Source organism: Urocitellus parryii, chromosome 11 (assembly GCF_045843805.1).
Source record: "Urocitellus parryii isolate mUroPar1 chromosome 11, mUroPar1.hap1, whole genome shotgun sequence".
In the NCBI taxonomy this organism is placed as follows: Eukaryota; Metazoa; Chordata; class Mammalia; order Rodentia; family Sciuridae; genus Urocitellus; species Urocitellus parryii.
This window is the reverse complement of record NC_135541.1, coordinates 13,405,451-13,428,939: the sequence shown is the minus strand read 5'-3', so window position 1 is coordinate 13,428,939 and position 23,489 is coordinate 13,405,451. Positions and strand designations below refer to the sequence as shown.

Sequence of the window (23,489 nt, the reverse complement as noted above, 5' to 3'; positions counted from 1 at the left end):
GTAATGACAACTACAACTAAAAAATAAATATTTTTTAAAATTTCAAACTATAAAAATAAATAAAAATTTTAAGAATACAAATAAAAATAACGCAAGGATTGCTAAAATACAGTCTGACTCAGAAAATTTTGCCTGATTCCTCACACTCTTACTTCTACCATATCGGTAAAGATAACTTATAAAAATGTTTATTAAAAAAAAAAAGGCAGGTATGATGGAACATGCCTATAATCTCAGCTACTGGGAAGGCAGAAGCAGAAGAACCACAAGTTCAAGATCAGTCAGTCTGGGCAACTGAAAAAGGCCCTGTCTCGAAACAAAAAATAAAATGGGCTGGGAATGTAGCTCAGTGGTACAGCATCCTTGGATTCAATCCCTAGTACCACACATTTAAAAAAAAAAAAAAAAAAAAGTGAAAAGGCAACATACCCACTTCATTTTTTAAAATTTTATGGATTTAGTCTAGGGGAGGGATGGTTATTAAAATGTTTATGTTTAGGGTAAACACAATTTCTCAAAGGTGGGAGGGGGTCTAAAAAGTTGGAATAGTGAGAGCCAACACCTATATAGCACTGTGTCACTTAAGTACTTCACATATCAACTGATTTAATCTTCAACACTGTAAGATAGATATTATTGCCAGCTCTATTTTATAGGAGGAAAACCAGAGTCACAAAGATGTTACTTAGACTGTGTTTAACTAATAAATGGTAAGGCTAGAATTTGGACCCAGGAAATACAGAATGAAAATCTACACTTTGAATCACTATAATAGCAGTATATCTCCCAAGGACACACAGCAGCAGAATTAAAATGGCAAATGGAAATAAATGGCTTACTTTGAGAAATGGTGTTAAAGTGTATAGTGTTAAAGAACAAAAGCAAGGCTAAATGTGGTGGTGCACACCTGTAATCCCAGCCACCCAGGAACCTGAGGCAGAAGGATCCAAAAATTTTAGGTCAATTGGGTAACTTAGCAAGACCCTATCTCAAAATAAAAAGGGCTAGCAATGTAGGGATGGTAGAGTGCCCCTGGATTCAATCCCAGTATGGGGTTGGGGGTGACATACACAAGTGAGCAACACAGCTTAAATCAGAGGTTTTATTCAGGTGACAAAGCACTTACACTTTCTGAATCCATAATTTAACAATACATCTTTTGCTGTATTAGAAACCATTCTGGCGAGGTGTGATAGCACATGCCTGGAAATCCAGCTATCTGAGATACTGAGGGAGGATTACTAGAGCCCAAGAGTTGCCAACCTGGGCAACATAGCAGTTGTTGTTTTTTTTTTTTTTTTTTAAAGTTGTACATGGACACAATATCTTTATTTTATTTTAATATGGTGCCGAAGATTAAATGCAGTGCCTCTTCCATGCAAGGCAAGAGCTCAACCACTGAGCCACAAACCCAGCCCACCATAGCAGTTACAAAAGGAAAGGAGAGAGGGAAAAGAAATTGTTTTGGAATTTTGCATAATCATAAAGCCAATAATAGGTTAAAATAATTTTTTTTCTAAAATTGCAAGGAGGAATACCATTTTGGTGGCAAGAGATTTGATTTCACTTCATCTAATTAAGCAGTGAAAACAATGTTCTGAGCAACTAGTGAAGTATTCTGACATCTGGGATTTACAATAGCAGCAATGGCAGACACAGCTGAGATGGCATTAATAAAAATTGTTTTAGTAAAAATCCTTTGGACTAAAGACATGAGCAACTAAAAGTAGAAACTCCTAAGAGACAAAGCATAACAGAACCAAGAATGTGATAGTGTAGAGAAGCAGCAAAACTAAGCTGTTGTTTGGAAATAAAGAAATAGAGGAAGATAAGGAAACAGATGTTAAATCAGAATAATTTTTAGGAGAATAAGAGAGCTAATCATCAAGAGTTTCTAAATGGTGGCAAATTCCAGATAGTGCAGCTGCAGAAGATATAGGACTTAACAGATGGAGAAGGTAAAGCAGAGATTAGTAATCACCACTTCAATGGGCCCAAATATGGATATAGCTGACCAAGTACAAAACTTGTCTCAGAAAAAATAGCACGAGGGCCTAGGAAATATTCAGAAAGAGAAAATGTTAACACTCTGACATCACCAAATTCATTCATTTGATAAATATTTCTTGATATCTATTATGTGTCTGGCAGTATTCTAGGTGCTAGAAATCTGGGATGCCATACCAAGATAAAGCCAAAGTTTCTTGGAATTCACATTCTAACAGGGGAAATTACCAAATATATTTGGAAGAAAACACTGAATAGGCATTATCATAAAACAATGGAGACCTTTAATATATAGGTATATAAAGAGCTGGTTATGGGAGATAAGTGAACACAATATTAATCCTCCCTCCCTATCAGACACAGTCTTATAGCCTAAAGTGATTATTGTCTTCCTTATCCTCTAGGGATAATCAATAGAGAAATGCATTTAAAATGTATCTACAAAGAAAAGTACAATTTGATTTTTACTTTCAAGAAAGCCTGTCAATATTACAATCCAGGGGCTGAGGCTATGGCTCAGTGGTGGAGCACTTGCCAGAATGTGTGAGGCACTAGGTTTGATCCTTAGCACCACACAGAAATAGAATAGAGGCATGCTGTCCATGTACAACTATAAAATTTAAAAATATATATATACATATATTACAATCCAGACCAGGCAAATAATGGTACTTCAAAGTTTCCCAAATTTGACAGCTATTGGATCAAAACATTTTATTAGTATAACTTTGTAATATAAAAATAACTACAAATGCTTCCCTAATATACCATAAAATTGTAAGTGGAAAAAGTATCCCAAAAAAGCAATATGAATTTTTTTTTTAAAGAAAGAGTGAGAGAGAGAGAGAGAGAGAGAGAGAGAGAGAGAATTTTAATATTTATTTTTTTTTTAGTATTTGGCGGACACAACATCTTTTGTTTGTATGTGGTGCTGAGGATCGAACCTGGGCCACACGCATGCCAGGCGAGCGCTCTACCGCTTGAGCCACATCCCCAGCCCCAGCAATATGAATCTTGAAGCAAAAACTTCAATATTTGGTCTTGATGGGCTTTAAAATCACACTAATTCACACCCACATATTACTCTAGGCTGCAACATTTGGTTTAGATTCCTAAAAAATAATTTGGTTTACTAAGCATGGGTGTTGGCCATAATATGAAAACATATTTTAGGGGTAAGTAGAGGATTTGATCTTTCAGGCCTTAAAGAAATTAATGGGGGGCTGGGATGTGGCTCAAGCGGTAGAGCGCTCGCCTGGCATGCGTGCGGCCCGGGTTCGATCCTCAGCACCACATACCAACAAAGATGTTGTGTCCGCCGAGAACTAAAAAAATAAATATTAAAAAATTCTCTCTCTCTCTCTCTCTCTCTCTCTCTCTCTCCTCTCTCACTCTCTCACTCTCTCTTTAAAAAAAAAAAAAAAGAAATTAATGGGGGCTGGTATTGTGGCTCAGCGGTAGAGCGGTTGCCTGGCATGCCCGGTGCCCTGGGTTTGACCCTCAGCACCACATAAAAATAAATAAATAAAATAAAGGTATCATGTCTAACCAAAAAAAAAATAAATCTTAAAAAAAAGATTAATGGAAAGCAGCTCATTTCCCATCCCACCACTGCCCCTGTGTCCTGGAGATTGAACCCAGGAGCACTGAGTCTTTTCTATTTTGAGACAGCATTTTACAAAGTTGCCAAGACTGCCCTTAAACGTGTGATATTCCTGCCTCAGCCTCCAGAGTAGGACATGAGCCACCACACCTGGCTAGGAGCTCATTTTTAATATTTGATTACCAATCTCTTATCTTCTTGTTCAGTCTAAGTATTGTAAATCCAAAATATTATTATATTTTTTAAAAGACAAATGTGTGTATATATAAATCTGTTACAGAAGACTCAAGAAATAGATAAGTGTTCCAATTTTGTGCTTCTAAAATATGATACCATGTTAAGGTTAACAAATGTATTTCAAAAGATCCAAGCTCCATACCTATCCAATCTTCTGTAACACCTACGTACTACAGAAAGCTGATTTCAACCTACCACTCCTTTTAAGTGTTTCTTAACAAGTAATCTGTTGTCTATATACAAATGAGTAACAATGGGAAAGCACTTGTTCCAATAGGAGCTATCCTTGATTATAAAAATGCATAATATAATTGGATCTCACTTGCTTAAAAATGTTAATATTACTTGGGGTTTCTTTGATTAAAAATTCAAAATTCATTTTTAGTAACAACACTAAAATCCCCACCAAACAAAGATTAGGCATAAAAATAACTGGTTCTCTTTTCAACATATCCTTGCCACAAAGAGGGAGCTTGAGTAGACTTGGGCATATTCTCGTCATCAAATAAGTCATTGAGAAGTCAAACAGTCTAGGAAAGCCATTTTGGATCGAGGAATTGCTCCCTCATATAAGTTGACTGGGGACCTTAAAGTTAACACCTACAGATGGTGTGTCTTACGTTTTATTCCCTGGCACAAACTAATTCTGAGATTTTTAACCTTCCTGGCTTTTAGACACATTTGAAGCAGCCACGAACGCAGATACCAGAATTTCAAAACCTCTTGTCTGAATACGATGTGTTTGGGAAGCCGGCAGAACGGGCCCCTGGGTGATGGCCGGACCAAGTCCGCAGGAAGCTGTCTTAACTTGGTGAGCCCCTGACTTGTAGGAGTTAAAACTCTCACCCCTTATATACTGCGATGACGTAATCTTCCACACTGCATTTCTCTTGGACTTAAAGGGGAGGGGGGGAACGAACAAAGAAAATTTCCCCCTAGCAAGGGGAATTAAGGAAGCGGCCGACGAGGGTTTCGGGTGGTGGTTAGGTAACTCCCTGAAAGCGAAGCCTGAGCTGAACAAGAGCAGAGTCGGAGAAGCAAACGGCAAGACCAGGAACTCAACCCAAGGTAGGAGTCGGTGCAACTGGGGGCGCCGGGCAGAGACCCGCCCTGCCCAGCCAAGCACCGGGCTGGAGGCCGCGGATCCGCGCCCGGCGGAGGCCCAGCCGGCAGCCGGGCGGACCCTCCCCGCCGCCACTTCCCCGCCGCGGTCGCAATTCCGCTCCCCTCCCCCGCCCGCCGCAAAATGTCCGCGGCGGTGCCCCGCGAAGCAGGAAGTCCACGCCGGAGCGCAGCGGGTAGGACCCAGCCCCCGAGCACCGAGAACAGGCCCCAGCCCGCCCCGGCGCCCAAGGGCCCGCAGGCGGTCCTGCGGCCCTGAGCCCGGCATCCGGCCCGCAGGACCTCGGGAGCCCGAGGGCCGAAGGGAGGGGGAGGGGAGCCGGCGGCTGGATGGGTGTGACCCCTTCCTTCCGCCGCTGCCGGTGACAGCCCAGCCCGGCCCGGCCGCGCCCTCAGTCCGGCACCCCCGGCCCGGCCGCGCACCTCTCGCGGGCGAGCGCCCCGCCGCGACCCCTCCCCTCAGTTCCCGCAGAATCCGGACCCGCGCGAGCCCGCGGGCGCACGCGAGCCCGGCGCTGCCCAGCGCTCTATGCCCCCTGGCCCCCTGGGGCCCCAGACACCCGAGGCCCTCGAGGACCGAAGAGGGCTGGGGGGACCGCGCGGGGTGACCGGACGGTGGGGGAGCCGCTCTCGCTGGGAGCCTCAGGCCCCGCACTCACCTCAGCTTCTCCGCCGGGGCGTTGGCAGCGCTGCGCGGGGTCTCCTCGGCTGCCGGACAGGGGCACGCACCTGACGTCAGCACGCAGGAGACGCACGGTTGGGTGCCCGCGGAAGTGGGTGGGACGAGGAGGTAAAAGAGGCGGGAGCGGTCCGGGTAGGGGCGGTCCGGGGCGGGGCGGGGCGGGGCCTGAGTCTCCTCCCACCAGCCGGGATTGCTGCGGTTTGCCCGCCTCCCACCTTCTCAGCTGTGCTCCGCACCTCTTGCCTTATGATTGAGTGTAAAGCGCTGACACTAACGTTTATTTTGAAACTTGCAACCTCTTGAAGCAAAGAATTATTCCCTTTTGCTTCTGAGAGAGTAGTGACTTGTCCGAGATCACTGCAAGTGGATGACTTCCTGATAACCCCGGGCGTACGTTCAATCCGCTCGGCTTGAGAGGTGAACACCGCTCTTCTTATCTCTGCCCAGACCTCGGTGTCCCTGGCTGCAGCCACATGAGTTTGCTGTTGGGTTGGAGACTTCCTCCCTTCCCAAGGCCTTGCATTTGTTGCTCTGCCTTCCTCTTTTTCCCTGCACCTCATATGTCCCTGCCCTCCCTGATCATCCTATCTTGGTTTTTGTTTTTGTTTTCCTGGTACCAGGAATTGAACTCAGGGTCGCTCAACCACGGAGCCACATCCCCAGCCCTATGTTGTATTTTATTTAGAGACAGGGTCTCACTGAGTTGCTGAGTGCCTCACCGTTGCTGAGGCTGGCTTTGAACTTCTGATCCTCCTGCCTCAGCCTCCCCAGCCACTGGAATTACAGGCGGGCTCCACCCGGTTATTTATTTTATATATATATATATATTTTTTTTTTTTAAGAGAGAGAGAATTTTAAAATTTATTTTTTAGTTTTCGGCGGACACAACATCTTTGTTTGTATGTGGTGCTGAGGATCCAACCAGGGCCACGCACATGCCAGGTGACTCGCTACCACTTGAGCCACATCCCCAGCCCCTATATTTTTTTTATTATGTTTATTCACCTGTCTTCCCTGACACTGTGCAAGCTGCGGGAAAACAGAGATCTTCCCTTTTTCATTCACAGATGCATTCTAATGATGGAGAAAATAACTTATTTTAATAATATTTCACATATTTGGCCAAGAAAGTCTCCTAACTCCAATATAGCTGATCTAATAGTCGTGTGGTTTTTTTAGTTGTACATGGACACAATATCTTTATTTTATTTGTTTATTTTTATGTGATGGCAGGGATCGAACCCAGTGCCTCACACATGCTAGGCAATCTTTCTACCACTAAGCCACAATCCCAGTCCTAATAGTCATGTTTTCTTTTGTATTTTTTAATTACAAGAGCAACTACATTTTTTAGTGTTTACTACAGGCCTGATGCTAACAGTTTTGCATGTGGTAATAGATTATTTATTTCTTTGTGTACTGAGGATTGAACCCAGGGATGCTTTACCACTGAACTACATCTCCAGTCTTTTATTTATTTTGAGAGAGGGTCTCACCAAATTGCTTAGACTGATGAACTTGAAAAATCCTCCTGCCTCAACCTCCCAAGTAACTGGGATTACAAGTGTGCAAACACCAAGCCCAGTAGTAGTTACTAATTTAATACAACCAACCTGTGAGTTAGGAAGTATCACCCTCATTTTGTGGATGCATGAATTGATTCTCAGAGGCATTAAGAGACTTGCCTAAGGTCATCATAGCAGGCAGTGGCAGAGCAGGGACTTGCTCTCCAGAGGCTGGCTCTAGTTAACAACTATGATATCACACCACCCAGCATATATAATTTTTTTAAGTTTTTTTTTAGTTGTAGTTGGACACAATACTTTTATTGTATTTATTTTATTTTTATGTGGTGCTGAGAATTGAACCTGCATCCCACACATGCTGGGCGAGTACTCTACCGCTGAGCCACAATCCAAGCCCACAACATATTTATTCTAAAGAAATCATAAGCCTGGGCTGGGGATGTGGCTCAAGTGGTAGCACACTCACCTGGCATGCGTGCGGCCTGGGTTCGATCCTCAGCACCACCTACAAACAAAGATGCTGTGTCAGCCGAAAACTGAAAAATAAACATTAAAAAAAAATTCTCTCTCTCTCTCACTCTCTCTTTAAAAAAAAAAAAAAGAAAGAAAGAAAGAAAGAAAAAAATCATAAGCCAGTCTGGGATTGTGGCTCAGCGGTAGAGCTCTTGCCTAGAGCGTGCAAGGCCCTGGGTTCCATCCTCAGTATCACATAAATAAATAAATAAATAAATAAATAAATAAATAAATAAATGTATTGACAACTACAACTAAAAAATAAATATTAAAAAATATATTTAAGGGACTGGGGTTGTGGCTCAGTGGTAACGTGCTTGACTAGCATGCGTGAGGCACTGGGTTCAATTCTCAGCACCACATACGAGTAAATAAAATAAAGGTCCATCAACAATTAAAAAATACTTTTAAAATATATATATTTTAAAATAAATCATAAGCCTCTGTGTAGTACCACACCTAATGATACCAACTGTGAACATGTTGGTATACATGTTTCCACAGTATGCATTTTTCTATGGATATACATTTATTGCAGAAAAATAAAACTGTAAGCTCCTTCTCTCACTCAAAACTACACTATGGACGTCTTTCCAAGTCAAATAAAGCATCATTTGTAATTCTACTCATTCCACTATGTGGGCATTACAATATTTACTCAATCTCCTACTGTTGGAATTTAGTTTGGGCTATTGTAAAATTCTTTTTCATTGCTGGTAATCAAACCCAAGTCCTTCTCCATGCTAAGCAAATGCTCTGCCCCTGAGCTGCACCACCTCTAGCCCAGGCTACTGTAATTTTTGACTATCATAAATGTATAAGCTTAGTTTCTTAAACTGCAGGGGGATATGGTGTTTCTCTCCTTCCACAAGGCACTGCCCTTTCCTTCATCCCATGTCACAAAATCCCATGAATGTTCCCAAACAAAATCTGCCCTTTCCCTAGTATCAGTATCGACTATTAGGCTTTTTCTGCCTTTATTCTGAGGACAGGAACTCACTTAGCACTTCGTTAGGTTTTTGTCAGTCTCTCCTTGACGTTTCACTGACCCCAATTAGAAAGGTGTTACTAGTTGACCCCAACCTCTGCTGTGCTGCCAGCCCAGACTCCAGCTTCTCTCTCCTAGTAACTGGGGAGCCGCCCTTGAGCCTCCAGCTCCCCTTTGCCTGTGGTACGCATTCCAATATCCACCATCTCTCCTGGAGGAACCCCTGCCTCCATTCTCACTCCAAGTACCACTAGAAGAGAAGACCCTGTCCCTATATGCAGGGACAAACATGTGACCCAGGCTTGGCCAATCAGAGCACTGTAGAAAGACCCTTTACCGCTGCATTTCAACAACTGGCATGTGATCCAATAAGCTCCAATTATGGAACTTGGACAGGACTGTCCATTTCAATGGATCTATTTGCTGGGAGCTGTGTATGATGGTGGCACTACTGGCAGCCAGCTTCCCACAGGGAGGAGAGAGTCTGCCTGAGAATGAGACCAAGGCAGAGGGGGGAAGCAGAGCAGAGAGACGGAGATGAGATGTAAAACCAAGTCCCAGTAACCTTGCATGAGCCACTGGGTCCAGTCTTGCTTCAGTTTTTGGTCACATGAGCCTACAAATTCCCTCTGCTGCCTGAACCAGGTGGAGTTACGTTTCTCTTACAATCCAAGATTCTGCAATCCCTGTCCCCCAGGGGCCCTGTGTAATATGTCACTACCCTCTATGCAGAGGGCTCCCAGATCTCTACCTCCTCCAGCCCCTGTTCTCACCCCCATTTCCAAATCCCCAGCTTCTCCGAGGTCCCAAGAGCATCGTCAAGTCTGTCCTCCATTCCTATCTTCTACAGGTGCTACAGGACCTCTATCTGTACTTGGCTCCTGTACCCTTGACATCCAAGGGAACCCAACCTTTTCTGCCTTGTAGACTCTATGTCCATGAAACTCACGTCCAGTCTCTAGAGGCTTCCTTTAAGAATCTGTGCTTTAATTCATTTTACTCAGGGAAACATTCACCTTCACAGATCTCAGCTCCAATGAGTCATTCCTTGGTTTTCTCTTTTGTCTTCAGAAGAAGATTCAAAGTTCTTTAGTTGGGCATATATACTGGGCCTCCACAGTCTGGCATCAACTTGCTATTCTAAGTTCTTGCTATTTCCCTTTGGTATTAGCCAGGGTTCTCCAGAGAAACCAACCAATAGGATGTAAACAGATATAAAGATCCATCGACAGGCAGAGAACTGGCCTATGTAATTACAGAGGCTGGCAAGTCCCAAGGTCTGCAGGATGGGTGGGCAAGCTGGGGATCCAGGACAGTCAAGGGTTGTCATTCCAGTCCACATTGAAAGGCCTGAGACCCAGGAGGGCTGATGCTTAGACTCATTGTTTCAGCAGGGCACAGTGGTGCGCACCCATAATCCAGCAGCTCTGGGTGGCGGAAGCAGGAAGATTGCAAGTCCAAGGCCAGCCTCAGCAACTTAGTGAGACCCTGGCTCAAAATAAAAAATAAAAAGGGCTGTGGATGTAGCTCAGTGGCAAAGCACCCCTGGATTCAATCCCCAGTACCAGAAGGGGAAAAAAAGAAAGAATTCATGTTTTAGCTTGAGTCTGAAAATGAGAAAGATTTTTGCCTTACTTGGGGGAGGGTCAGCCTTCATGTTTTACGCAAGCCTTCAACTGATCAGATGAGGCTCGCCCACATAAGGAACAGCAACCTGCCTTGCACACTCTCTTCTAGAAACATGCTCATAGACACTCCCAACACAATGTTTGATCAAACATCTAGGCACAGATCAAGTTGACATAAAAGTAACCATCACACCTTCCCTCACACAGCTAGGCTGGATTTCTTAGCATTATACATACAGGCACCATGATTTCTTAGCTCTCTGCCCCTGCTCCTGCTATCTAAAACACCTTTCCTGCTCACCCATCCTATCCGTCAAGTCCCACTCTCCTTCCCAAATGGACCATACCTTTCACCAACACTGACCCTGTGTCCCCACTCCGCCAAACTCCAATTCTTCTTTCCTTCACTGAGTAACCTGGGTCTCAGCTCAGAAGCCTCCTGGACACCCCTGGCAATCAGTCGTTTCAAGATTTTGTATTTAAAGCATACCATACTGGAATCATTCACTGGTGTCTACACCAGTGGCTGCTTGAGAGAAGCCTGGAGCTGCATTCTGTGCCAAATGGCAAAGACCACAAGGCCGCTGCCGTCTATCTCCTGGAACCTGCCAAGGCTCACTAAAGGGGAGGAGGATCTACCTCAAAGACGCAGTTCTCTGTGGTCTGCAGTTTTAGAATTTGTGTGAGAAAATCCTAATTTAAGGCTTTCAATGTGATTCATAGGCAGCAAAACTAGAAAGAAAAAAGGATGAAGAGATTATCCTAAAAACTGAGCTACTGGCCACATCTAAAGGGGGTTATAATCCAGAAGGGAGGGGGAGGGGGCGGTGTTGGCAACATCCGTGACCTGGGTGATGCATGGGTACTTGCTTCATAATTATTTGTTATACTTGGGCATTTTATGTGCTTTTCTCATGTGTAGTAATTCATAAAAATGAAAGTTAAAAATAATAGCATTGTGAGCTGGGGCTGTAGCTCAGGGGCAGAGCACTTGCCTAGCATGGTGTGAGGCACTGAGTTCAATTCTTAGTACCATATAAAAATAAACAAATAAAGGCATTCTGTCCATACACAACTATAAATTTTTTTAAAAAATAATAACAATAGCATTAAGACAAAATCTCTCAGCTGGGAACTGTGGTGAACCCCTATAATCCCAGCAACTCAGAAGGCTGAAGTAGGAGGATCACAAGTTCAAGGCCAGCCTCAGCATCTTAGTGAGGCCCTAAGCAACTTAGGGAGACCCTGACTTAAAATAAAAAATAGGGGCTGGAGATGTGGCTCAAGTGGTAGCGCGCTCACCTGGCATGCGTGAGGCACTGGGTTCGATCCTCAGCACCACATAAAAATAAAATAAAGATATTGTGTCCACCTAAAACTAAAAAATAAATATTTTTAAAAAATTAAAAATAAAGGGCTGGGGGCTAGGGATGTGGCTCAAGCGGTAGCGCACTTGCCTGGCATGCGCGCGGCCCGGGTTCGATCCTCAGCACCACATACAAAGATGTTGTGCCTGCCGAAAACTAAAAAAAAATAAATAAATATTTAAATAAATAAATAAAGGGCTGGGGTTGTGGCTTAGTGGTAGAGTGCTTGCCTGGCACATGTGAGGCACTGGGTTTGATCCTCAGTACCACATAAAAATAAATTTAAAAAGGTATGTGTCCATCTGCAACTAAAAAAATTAATAAAAATAATGTCTTTCTTGTTAAAAGGCTAATATCCTTGCATGAAATCTGTATCAATAAGTCCCGAGCTGCACCTTCATCCTGACTGCTCTGGTTGCTCATGGGCCAGGCCTTGCAGCGATCCCCAGTCTGCTGCTGGGACTCCAGAAATGTTCCTGCTTAGTGGCCATACTTTAAGGGGCTCTCACTGAGGGTCTCCTTCTTGTGCAGCCCCCTGCTATGTCCGTATTCCATATCACTGTGCTTGCTCAGAGACCTGAACCCTTGTTGGAGTTGAAGAAAGGAGAGGAACTGACCAAACCTGTTTCATTCATGACTTTTCTCTAACTGGTCCAGGCTTGCCTCCCTCATCTCAGTTACACCTCTCCAGTGCAAGTGATCTGGGTCACTGCAGATAGGTGGATGAGTTGGGACAGGGGAGGGAAGAAAGACTACCAGTAACAGAACTCCATCGCCATCCCTGCAAGGTTTGGTAAGAATCCACAGCCAGGTGTGGTGGTACATACCCGTAGACTCAGAAACTCAGGAGGCTGAGGCAGGAGGATCCCAAGTTTGAGGCCAGCCTCAGCAACCTAGTGAGGCCCTAAGCAAGACCCTGTCTCAAAAAAAAAAAAAAAAAAAATTAAAGGGCTGTAGATGTAACTCAATGGTAGAGTACCCCTGGGCTCAATAAATTAAAAAAAAAAAAAAACACCAGAGTATCACATGTCACAACTTCAGCTTAAAAACAATCTAGAATTGCTCACATTGGCTGGTTGGTCAGGAGCATATTGTAGTCTATATTCAATAGTTAGCGTCTCTTTCGTGCTCAGTGCCTTGGATACAAAGATGACATTCCCCTCTTATTAATGCCTTCAATGGATTAATGGATTTTCCCCTCCCTTGGGATAAAATCCAAAGCTATGACCTACAAGGCCCTCGGCAGCTGGCCCTTGACCATCACTCCATCCTCAAGTGGACCAGGCACTCTCTGGGCTCCAGCCACACTGCTCTCTTCAACGTCCTTAGACATCCTGGGTTTATTATGCCTGCCTCGGTGCCTCTGCACATCCCTGCTGCTTTCTACCTGCAGATCTTTGCTCAATGCCATCTCTTCAAGAAAAGCTTTTCCAACCACTATCACCTCATGCTGCCTTATTTCCTTCTTCAAGTTTATCACTACCTTCATATTGTCTCACTTCTTTATTTTTCTTAGCATCTCTCTCCTCCCACTAAAAAGTCGATTCAGGGGTTTCCTTCACCACTGGACCCTCAGTGCCAGAACATAGTGCACACTGAATATGTCTCTGTTGTGGAAATATAAGGAAATGAAAATCCATGAGCTACTCAAGGAATTAAGATCTCACAGTGAGGCAAACAAGATTTAAATCTTTGGACAGATATAGGGGAATGAGGAAAGCAGAGCACTCACAATAGTCACAGCTGCCGCTTATTAAGTACTTCCTCTGCTTCAGGCACTGCTCTAAGTATTTAATATGTATCAGCTCACTTGAAATTCACCAGAACTCTGAAATAGGAAAACCGATCAACCAAAATCAGGCATGGAGAGGTTGGTAACATTTGCCATTATACAGCTAAAAGGTGGAGGAGCTGGGATTCAGACTCACAGGTGACCAAGGAAGGTTTTCCCAAAGGGGGAAGGTTTGATCTGGGTCTCAAGAAGGTGCCCAGACTGGGTGGGCCAGGAGAGGGCACGCCACATCCTGGCAGAAAGAACTGGCATGTCCAGGTGCCCAGGCATGGAAAACAGGATGCTCGACGTCTGTCGTCTACCCAGCACAAGAAGCCACATACGAAATGATCCCACTGGTTCAGAAACAGGAAACTCTACTCTAGGGCAGTTAGAAATGCAGAAATCATATTAAAGAGCAGTTATCTCTCAGGGGATCAATGGCTGGAGGAGGACATGAGGAAATATCCAGATTTTTGTTATTGTTGTTGTTTTTATTTTGGAGACTTGGTCTCACCATGTTGCCCGGGCTGGCATGGAACTCACAAACTCAAGCAATCCTCCTGCCTCGGCCTCCCAAGTGGTTGGGACTACAGGCATGTGCCCCTATGTCTGGGTCAACCTTCTATCTTTCGATCTGGAAGGCAGCTATACCAATATGCCCACTTCTACAAATTCATTGAGCTGTTAAGATTTGTGTAATTTACAAGAGGCATGCTATATTTAAATTGTTAAAAAATGAAAGATCACTACAGCAATAGTAATGACCAAAAAAACAAAACGCCTGTGATCTGCCAAGATGTAGACATTTGGGCGTCTTGATGAGATCTGACTGTGCAAAAGATGACCCTAGGGGAAAGGCAGGCAGCGGGAGTGGGAGGGCAGCACAGGATCTGTAGAAATCAGGACTGAGAAGATGAGGCTGGCTTGGCAGAGGGGCTCAGAGGAAAGGGCAAGATCCGACAGACGGGAAGAACGACTCAGTCCTCCCCTCACCAAGCAGACTCAGGTACGAGAGTACTTATGGAGGTCTTCTGTTCCTCCAGTGCTGTGCGAGGATGGCCTTACCTGGGAACGAGACAGGGACAAAGCCAATATAGGAACTGAAGCTCAGAGAGGTGACACAACTTGTCTGAGATCATACACCTCATAAGTGGAGAAGTGACCACTGCTAGGGACTTCTCATTTGTGCTGCTAAGACAGGGCTCCAAAACACTGTGGGCCCAGCCGGGGGTGGAGTTTGGAGGGAGGAAGTGCAGGAGGCCCAGGCTGTTTTGGTGGTGGTGGTGGCTTCCTGCCCAGGAGCCACACCCAGCTTCAAAATCACCATTCTAGGCACTCAAGGTTGTTGCTAAGCACCAAAGGGGCCCTTGAGCTTTTAAGCAGAGCCAGCCAAGGGCAGTTAACCTCACCTCATTGCAAGGTCAGGTGCTGACAGAGCAGGAAGCAGCCTCCTGAGTGAAGCCTCCCCCACCTATTTTTGTTTTATTTTTACCTCCATCCTCAACCCACCCACAGGAATTAGTGGTCCCATTCTTTGTTCCCTCCCCAACATAACATTTAATGGTCACCCATTTACTACAGTTAATTACGTTCACTAGAAAGAAAAGCCATAAGTCAGGCAGCAGCCACATGTCCCACAAATGTCAGGCTGTGTGCTGAGACCAGCCCTGCGCAGGCCCTATGTCAGATGACAGAAATGCAGATTCCCTCTTGGAGGAGCTCACAACCCGCCAGGGGACAGAAAGGAGAGGGTGTGCTTAGTGTAATACCCAGAACAGGGATGGCACATCAGGTACATAATGCATACGTGCTGAATGAACAGGGACTGAGAGAGAACGACAACTAAGGTGTTACTGGAACGCATGGGAGGACCTCAAATGTGGGTTCAAAGCAGAAACCAAAGAAGGCTTCATTAAGGTCACCAGGTCCATATCATAAAGAATGAGGGGCCCGGGTACAGTCCAGGGTAGAGCAGTTTCTCAAGATGTGCGACACCCTGGGTTCAACTCCTAGCACTGAAAAATAAAGACAGGCAGGCTGGCCAGCATGGTGGGCTGTGCTGTAGTCCAAGCTACTCAGGAGGCTGGGCAAGAAGATCACTGAGCCCAGGACCATAATCAATCCCAGGAGTTGAATGCCAGCCTGGCATCATAGTGAGATCACAACTCAAAAAAAAAAAGAAAGAAAGAAAGAAGGAAAAGAAAAAAGGAATAGGAGTAGGCTGGCAAAGAAGGGGGAGGTAAAGTGGAGGGACATTCTGGGCCAAGGGAAAATGCCCAATAAATGCACAGCAGTGGGTGGGAAGAAAATGTTTAGAAGAACAGTCAGGCCATTGTCAAGTGACTTGCACTGAGCTGCCTATGGAAACTGACCACACATGATATTCCTGGGAAGGCCAGCTGCACCAGAGCCCTCCAGCTACCACCCCCATCGTGGTGGACTCCTTGTGGCCTCCATGTCCCCTGGAGCTGGCTTCCTCCCAGCAGCCAGGGCCTGGCACCCACTCACTGCTCAGGGAGTAGCTGCCCAACAGATGACATGTTTTTCCATGGCACCAGTAGGTCACTAGGAATCTCAGGTTACCTGTCCTCCCAGCACTGGCTTTCACTGCAGCCACCTGGTAGGGACATTTCTTCATCACCCTCCTCCTTCCACATCACTCACACATCTATAAGTTCTCAATTCTTTAGAGTCAGGGTCTGGATTGACTTAAGAACACACAATCAACTGGCTACACAGACACCAGAGCCACTCAGGGAGGGGCACTAGGTATGGGGAATTTCTCTACTCCTGAATTCCAAAGGTCTCGAGCCATTGGAGCTGGTCCACTCTGACATTCAGATAGTGTGGCCTATAGCAAAGGCATGAGGGGCTAGGGCCAGAAGAAATGCAGATGAACTCCAGCCTCCCCACTTCTTGTTTATGTGGGAAAAGAAATCTCATCTGGAAATTCACTTCCTTGGAAAAGAACTGGTATCCCGGGGCTATTGGGAGAAACTTGTGATGGTTTCAAAACATGGAAACTGAGTCCTGGCTCTGTCACTCACCTCTCTACACCTCCCCTGTGCTTCAAAGGTGTGACTCCATGCCTAAATCCTGACCTTGCACTTCCTATTGGAAAGCGGAACAAGGCGACATTAAACAGCTGCAAAGTAAAGAAAGCAAATCTCTCTATATTGGTAAGCAAAAGGCCTCTAAGTCTCACTGGGCAATAAAGAAATTTATGGCACAGGAAGTACTGAATGAACATCACCAAGGACTGGGTTATAGCCCAATGGTACAGTGCTTGCCTAGCATGTGTGTCACTGGGTTTGATTCTTAGCACCACATATAAATAAAAGTCCACTGACAACTAAAAAGATTTTTAAAAAATAAATATATACCAAACATGCTTATGAATTTTGTGTAAATAAAAAAACAGTTATATAATGTGTATGTTTCTGCTCACATATGATTTTCTGGAAGAAATTAATAAAAAATTAATATAACAAGCTAATTAATTTTTACTTTTATGCCATACTCGTATATTATTGAACTTTTTTATCCACAGGTAAATATTTCTTTCACCTTTAAAAAATGTCAGTAGGGCCAGGCGCAGTGGTGCACACTTGTAATTCCAGCATCTCAGGAGGCTGAGGCAGGAGGATCACAAGTTTGAGACCAGCCTCAGTAACTTAGTGAGACCTGTCTCCAAATAAAAATAAAAAGGGCTGGGGATGTGGCTCAATGTAAAGTTCCCCTGTGTTCAATCCCCAGTACCAAAAAAAAAAAAAAAAATAGTACATAGCTCAGTGGTAGAACAGTTAACAAGCATGTGTGAGGTCCTGGGTTCACACCTCAGGACAGAAGAAGAGAAGACGGGGGCTGGGGATGTGGCTCAAGCGGTAGCGCGCTCGCCTGGCATGCGTGCGGCCCGGGTTCGATCCTCAGCACCACATACCAACAAAGATGTTGTGTCCGCCAAGAACTAAAAAATAAATATTAAAAATTCTCTCTCTCTCTCTCTCTCTCTCTCCTCTCTCACTCTCTCTTAAAAAAAAAAAAAAAAGAAGAGAAGACGGGAGGGAAAGGAAAAGAAAGAAAAAAGTCAGTGATTAAGGGTCATTTTTGATTTGGGGGTTCCCCCCATTCTCTGTGTCAATAAATGTTATTTTTCTGGAATATAGCTCAGCGGTACAGCACATGCCTACCATGCATCAGACCCTGGGCTCAATCCCTAACATGGCCAAATAAATAAATAATCTAACTAAAGAGCTTAGAAATATGTTATTTTAAATTGTAAAATAATAATTGATTGATTGATTGATTGATTGTACTGAGGATTGAACCCAGGGGTGCTAAACCACTGAGCCACATCCCCAGCCCTTTTTATGTTTTATTTGGAGACAAGGTGCCACTTAATTGCTCTGGGTGGCCTTGAAGTTGTAATCCCCCTTCCTCAGCCTCCAGAGCCCCTGGGATTACAGGCATGTGCCACCATCCCCTGCTCCTAAGAGCTTCTTAAGACTTACCAGAGCCAGGCATGGTGATGCATGCCTGTAATCCCAGTGGCTCGGGACGCTGAGGCAGGAGGATCACAACTTCAAGGACAGTTGAGCAACTTTGTGAGACCCTGTCTCTAAAGAAAAAATAAAAAGATTTTTAAGCGCTGCTTCTAGAAAACTACACACTTCCATAAAACTGGGTTTTGTATTTGTATTCTAGCACCTAGAACACTCCTGGAGGCAAAGGAAGTACTGAATGAGCATCAGCAGAAGACATAAAAGTGCCACACCGAGCAATCAGCCTCAAAAGCCATTTCTGAATTGGCACCAAGCTTGTCACAGGAGCAGATCTACAAGCCCAAGAACCAAGACAGAGGCAGAAAGGTTCCTCCAGACTGGGTTGAGCTGGGGAAGCAGCTGCTGTTTACTCAGTCACCACCACAGCCACTGCTCTGTTTCGGTTGTCAGTCAAAACACAGGTCTCAGAACACAGAAAAGCAAGCGTGACCTCTGTTGCAGGCAGAGCAGAATGGAACAGTGTCTCAGCGTCACAGGGAGGTGTCTGCCCAAGGACAAGCAGCAGCACAGAGGGAATGGAAATGGAGAAGGAGCAAGTGGGACAGCTCTGCCTAAGTGCAACTCACCTCTTGTGACCCTGTTTATCCCTTTCTTAGTTTTGTCCCCAATTTAAATCCTGTTTTGAAAACAAAGGCCTCAACTGTTCCTGTCTCCGCTCAGTGAACACGGCCATAGTTCTTACCTCCAAGTCACACCTACTCCTGAGAATCTTACCTTACCCAAACACTGACCGTGGTGATTACCACAGGACATATTATTACCAAGAACCAAAATTTAATACTTCAAGAGCGTCCCCAACAAGTTACGGTGGGGTTTCAGAAACTTTCATGTCATGTCATCAAAGTGAGAATCATGAACTCTGAAAATTAAAGCTGATTACCTCTTTGGATACAAAAAACAAAAAACATTAAACATATTACAAAGTACAAAAGGAGGAGGCATCTCTAGAAGAAAAACAAACTCTTGTTCCAAGTAGCAGGACACTTGTCCTAACAAGAGGGCAAAGCAATTCCTTCTGGAATTTATAGTCCCAGGAACTAAAGCTGCTCCAGCCAAAAGGAGGTCCAGTCACGGGCTTTGAAGGGCTTTGAGCTTCAAAAACAAGCTCCAAGATGGAGGTTCAGATTTCTCAAAGCCAAAGTTGGATTCTACAACAAAGAGAAGCTCTGCTTTACTTCTCACAAGCAGGCAGAGAGCCAGTGATTCTGACTCCAGGTTGACCCCTCAGCACTTGAGCTCTGAGCTTCTTAGGCTGCACAGCCTGGAACTGCTCCTCACCAGCATCTCTCCTTCATGTGACTATCAAAATCTCAACCGCTGTTCAGCAAGCTCCTGAGATGTCCTAGGATGTCCCCGGGCCCAGCTGCAACTTCATAACAGGACTTCCTCAAACTCTCCCTGGAGGTTGAAGGGTGGAGGGAACTGCTTTGTGGCACAGCAGTGAGGTCCTCAACAGTGTTCAGTGAGGGTCTCTGGAGGGAGTCCAGCAGGTTCCCATGGAACCTGAACCCAGGAAGCAAATACTAGGATGGCTTCTGGCTCCCCGGCTACCGTCTCAGTTGGTGGTGAGCTCATTTGACCACTCTGTACTTCTTTATCTGCAGCCCTAGGGAAACTTCAGTCTCCATCCTGGAACTCTGCACATATTTCAGACTCCCAGGCACAATTACAAAAGTCAAGGTCAGCTAAAACAGACCAAAAAGATCCACCCTGATCTCGTGGATCTTGTCCAGACCCAGGTTGTGTAAGCTTTCCAAATTTAACAAGGTTTTCTTAAAAAGCTACTAGAAATTTTATTTTTGTTTTCTTTTTGCTGGATCAATTGACACAATTGAGAAAATGTGCGAATGGTTTGCCAAAATGAGAAACAGTTTTGTTTTATCGTTGAGGAGGCGCTGTACCAGCGATGGAACCCAGAGGCGCTTAATCATTGAGCCACATCCCCAGCCTTTTTTAAATTTTGAGACAGGGTCTCACTAAGTTGCTTAGGGCCATGACAAGTGGCTGAGGCTGACCTTGAACTTGGGTTCCTCCTACCTCAGTCTCCCAAGTCCATGGGATTAGCAGCACTTGCCACCAATCCCAACAAAGAGAAACATGGATTCTTTTTTTGTTGTTCTTTTTAGTTATATATTATAGTAAAATCTGTTTTGGTATATTTATATAAGCACGGAATATATCTTATTCTAATTAGGATCCCAGTATTGTGAATGTATACAATGTTGAGATTCACTATGGTGTATTCACATATGTACACAGGAAAGTATAATAAATCTGACAAAACTATCTTTCCTATTGAGAAACGTAGATTTTTTAGTTGTTAAGTATTTGTAGTTGTAGATGGATACTTTATTTTTATGAGGATCGAACCCAGTGCCTCACATATGCTAGGCAAGCACTCTGCCACTGAGCTACAGCCCCAGCCCCAAGAAGAAACGTAGATTCTTAACAGCAGAAAGAATGAAGGACCTTGCATGTACTTCCTGGCATTCTATCTGACATTAGGCTACAACAGTGAGAATCGTATACACAAACAGGAGTGGGACTTTAAAATCATGGGTGCTTGCTTCTTCCAGCCGTCTTTACAAAACATTTTCCAGATCCATAAAACAATTGATAAAGATGTACCAAAACAGAGAAAAACTCCCCATCTACTCTACAATCTGTTCTACCTCCCTACAACTCTCAGAGCTGCTTAGAAGAGCAGGGGCTAAGGCTAAAAAAAACAACAAAACATCCCTCTGCTTTAGGATCATCCTCCTCCTCCAGTACCAGTAAAAGGGAGCATGTCAGAATCCTAGCAGTTCAGAACTCCCACCCTTTGGGTGTATGACAGCCCCAGGACTTTCAAACAGCTGAAACGGAAAGGGAGTATAGCACACAGTAATCCCAGCTACTAGGGTGGCTCAGGCAGGAGGATCACAAGTTCAAGCTCAAGGCCAGGCTGGGCAACTCAGTGAGACTCTGTCTCTAAGTATAAAAAATGAAGGCCTAGGGATGTGGCTCAGTAGTAGACCATTTGCCTAGCATACATGCCATTCAATCCCCTGCCTCAGTCTCCCAAGTCGATGGGAAAAAAAAGTGTTCAAATGACAGAAATTTCTGAATTCTCACATCGGGGTATATCCAATAACACCATTACAATGACCCTTCTTAAAAAATATTTTTTAGTTGGTGACAGACCTTTATTTCATTTATATGTGATGCTGAGACTCAAACCCAGTGCTTCACACATGCTAGGCAAGCGCTCTACCACTAAGCTACAGCTATAGCCCTACAATGATCCTTTCTAAGGTTCATCTTTTTCATGAACATCCCTCCCAGAGTTCCATAGCAGGAGTGTTGATATTTAGGATCCCTCTCACCTCAGTCTCTCAAATCTGTTTCCTGGACAACTAACAGAGGTAAGCACTAATCAGTTGCCCTGCATTTACTAGTTCTCAGCGCCTAGTTACCTCTTCTCTAAAAAGTTTCCCTGACCTATTTTCTAATGGCCTTAAACTAACCTTAAGGTTATCAAATAGTTTACTTGTGAAAAGACCTTGTAGGTTGGATATTCTGGGGAGTGTACCAGCCCTCATATTATCTGGGGTTTCTGCTCAGTCAATAGGGTACTCATGCCCAAATGTAAGTTGTTACCAACCTAAATGATGAAAAGGGCGGTGCTGCTGCAGTTTGGATGTGGTTTACCTCTGAGGGTTCACGGTTAGAAGCAAGGACCCCAGTGTGATATTAAGAGGTGGTGGGGCTGGGCACCATGGTTCACACCTATAATCCCAATGACTCCAGAGGTTGAGGCAGGAGGATCATAAGTTTGAGTCCAGCCCCAGCAATTTAGCAAGGCCGTGTCTCCAAAATAAAGAACTGGGGATATGGAAGTCATCAGGCTACCGAAGTGATGCCTTGGGAAAAAATGGATATTGACCTTCTGGTGTGAAATGGTTGTTCTGGAGAGTGAGCTGTTGTGAGAGAGAGACTGTTTCCTGTCTCAACACATTATCAATGGATCCTGCACAATCTTCTGCAGCTGTAATGCCATCCACCAAGAGGTCCTCAGCAGAGGCAGGGCCATGCCCTTGAGCCTCCAAAACTGAACTGAATAAGCCTCTTTCTTTATAAATGACCCAGGCTCACAAATTTTGCTATGGCCACAGAAAACAAACAGGTACCTTGACTAAAAAAGAAATATCCAGTCAAGGAAAGCAAAAAATTGGGTACAACTGAAGCGATCAACAGGTAAATGATTAAAAGTATTGGCAAGCAGTCCGTGGAATATTATACAGCCTTGTAAACAATGAAGCAGGCCTGAATACCTAAGTGAAGTCATCCATAATATATCACATGTAATCAAGTAACAGATGAATAGTTATATGATCCCATTTGAGGAAATTAAAAATATATACACATAAGCATATGTAACCTGACCTATTCAAAAACAATATCTGAAGGTTATCAAATAGTTTACTTCTGAACGGCAGGAACACTAGAAGAAATGGGGAACATTCCTCACTGTTTCTCTGCATTTTATTTATTTATTTATTTATTTTTAATATTTATTTTTTAGTTCTCAGCGGACACAACATCTCTGTTGGTATGTGGTGCTGAGGATCGAACCCGGGCCGCACGCACGCCAGGCGGCGCGCTACCGCTTGAGCCACATCCCCAGCCCTGTATTTTTTTTCTTAACTACAAGTATGTGTCACTTTCACATCAAGACGGAGAAAAACTTTTCTGGTTTCCCCTCCCACCCCAGACCTTTCTGAGTGGAAATCCCTAAACCACTCAGAAAACACCTTTTTTTTAAAAAAAAATTGTTCTAGTTCCCAGCACCAGGCCTTCACAAACCTGGCTTCTAGAAATAGTCTCAATGGTTAGTAAGACCATTTTCAAGGTCAGATCTAAAAGATGGACTAGCTCCACAGGTGACCTATCCTATAAACCCGACCAGTTCTGCCCCAGCTCTCTTCATTATCAGGAGCAGCTGCTAACGCTGTTGCATTTGAGGGACAGACACCCAGAACCTTTCCTTCACCCAACCCTCGGGATAACCCACGGGGCAGACACTGTCATCGCCATTTACAGAGAAGCACACTGAGACATGGAGTAAGGGGCCCCCTCAAGGTCACAAAACTAGAAGGCAATGCAACGGCTCAGTCCAATAACAAAAGGCCTGGACTCCTCCCGTCGCACTGCCCGGACTCAGGGGCCCAGGGTGGAGGCCGAAATGGGCTTCCGGGGTTCCACTTCCGGCGGAGGGGAAGCGAAATGCAAGGTCACGCCAGACCGAGGGGGCCACAGGTCGCAAGGGCAGGGCCTCCCCACTCCTAGAGCTGCCACCCCCAGGCCGCCGGCTCGCAGCTACCAGGAGCGAGGGAGGATGAAGAAGGAAGGAGGGGGGAAGCGTTCACCCGCGCAGGTGCCACGCCGGAGGGCGGGGAACCGGGCGGAGAGGACCACAACAACACCCAAACCAACGACGG

The 23,489-nt window shown here is 44.7% G+C and overlaps 2 protein-coding genes and 1 long non-coding RNA gene across 6 annotated transcripts in view; 1 reads left to right on the top strand and 2 right to left on the bottom strand.

The window, feature by feature from the left end:
• Cdc42 (cell division cycle 42) overlaps nucleotides 1-5,723 on the bottom strand; it is a 41,629-nt gene extending 35,906 nt beyond the window's left edge. For 2 of the 3 annotated variants that reach the window (XM_026403644.2, XM_026403645.2), the window contains exon 1: nucleotides 5,629-5,723. The gene's annotated coding sequence lies outside the window, so the exon portion shown is untranslated. Of the gene's footprint in view, nucleotides 1-5,392; nucleotides 5,413-5,628 lie in introns of those variants that run through there. The other variant, XM_077791638.1, reaches the window with a different exon arrangement.
• LOC113193224 (uncharacterized) overlaps nucleotides 4,743-23,489 on the top strand; it is a 49,619-nt gene continuing 30,872 nt past the window's right edge. The window contains exon 1 of the mRNA XM_077791637.1: nucleotides 4,743-4,915. The gene's annotated coding sequence lies outside the window, so the exon portion shown is untranslated. The remainder of the gene's footprint in view (nucleotides 4,916-23,489) is intronic.
• LOC144249411 (uncharacterized) lies at nucleotides 9,491-23,484 on the bottom strand. Of its 2 annotated transcripts, XR_013342214.1 has the most exons (5): nucleotides 23,418-23,484; nucleotides 17,959-18,065; nucleotides 16,495-16,558; nucleotides 12,501-12,589; nucleotides 9,491-10,166 (listed from the first exon to the last, which is right to left on the bottom strand). It is a non-coding gene; the product is annotated as an uncharacterized LOC144249411 (long non-coding RNA). The 2 variants fall into 2 exon arrangements; XR_013342213.1 differs by lacking the exon at nucleotides 16,495-16,558.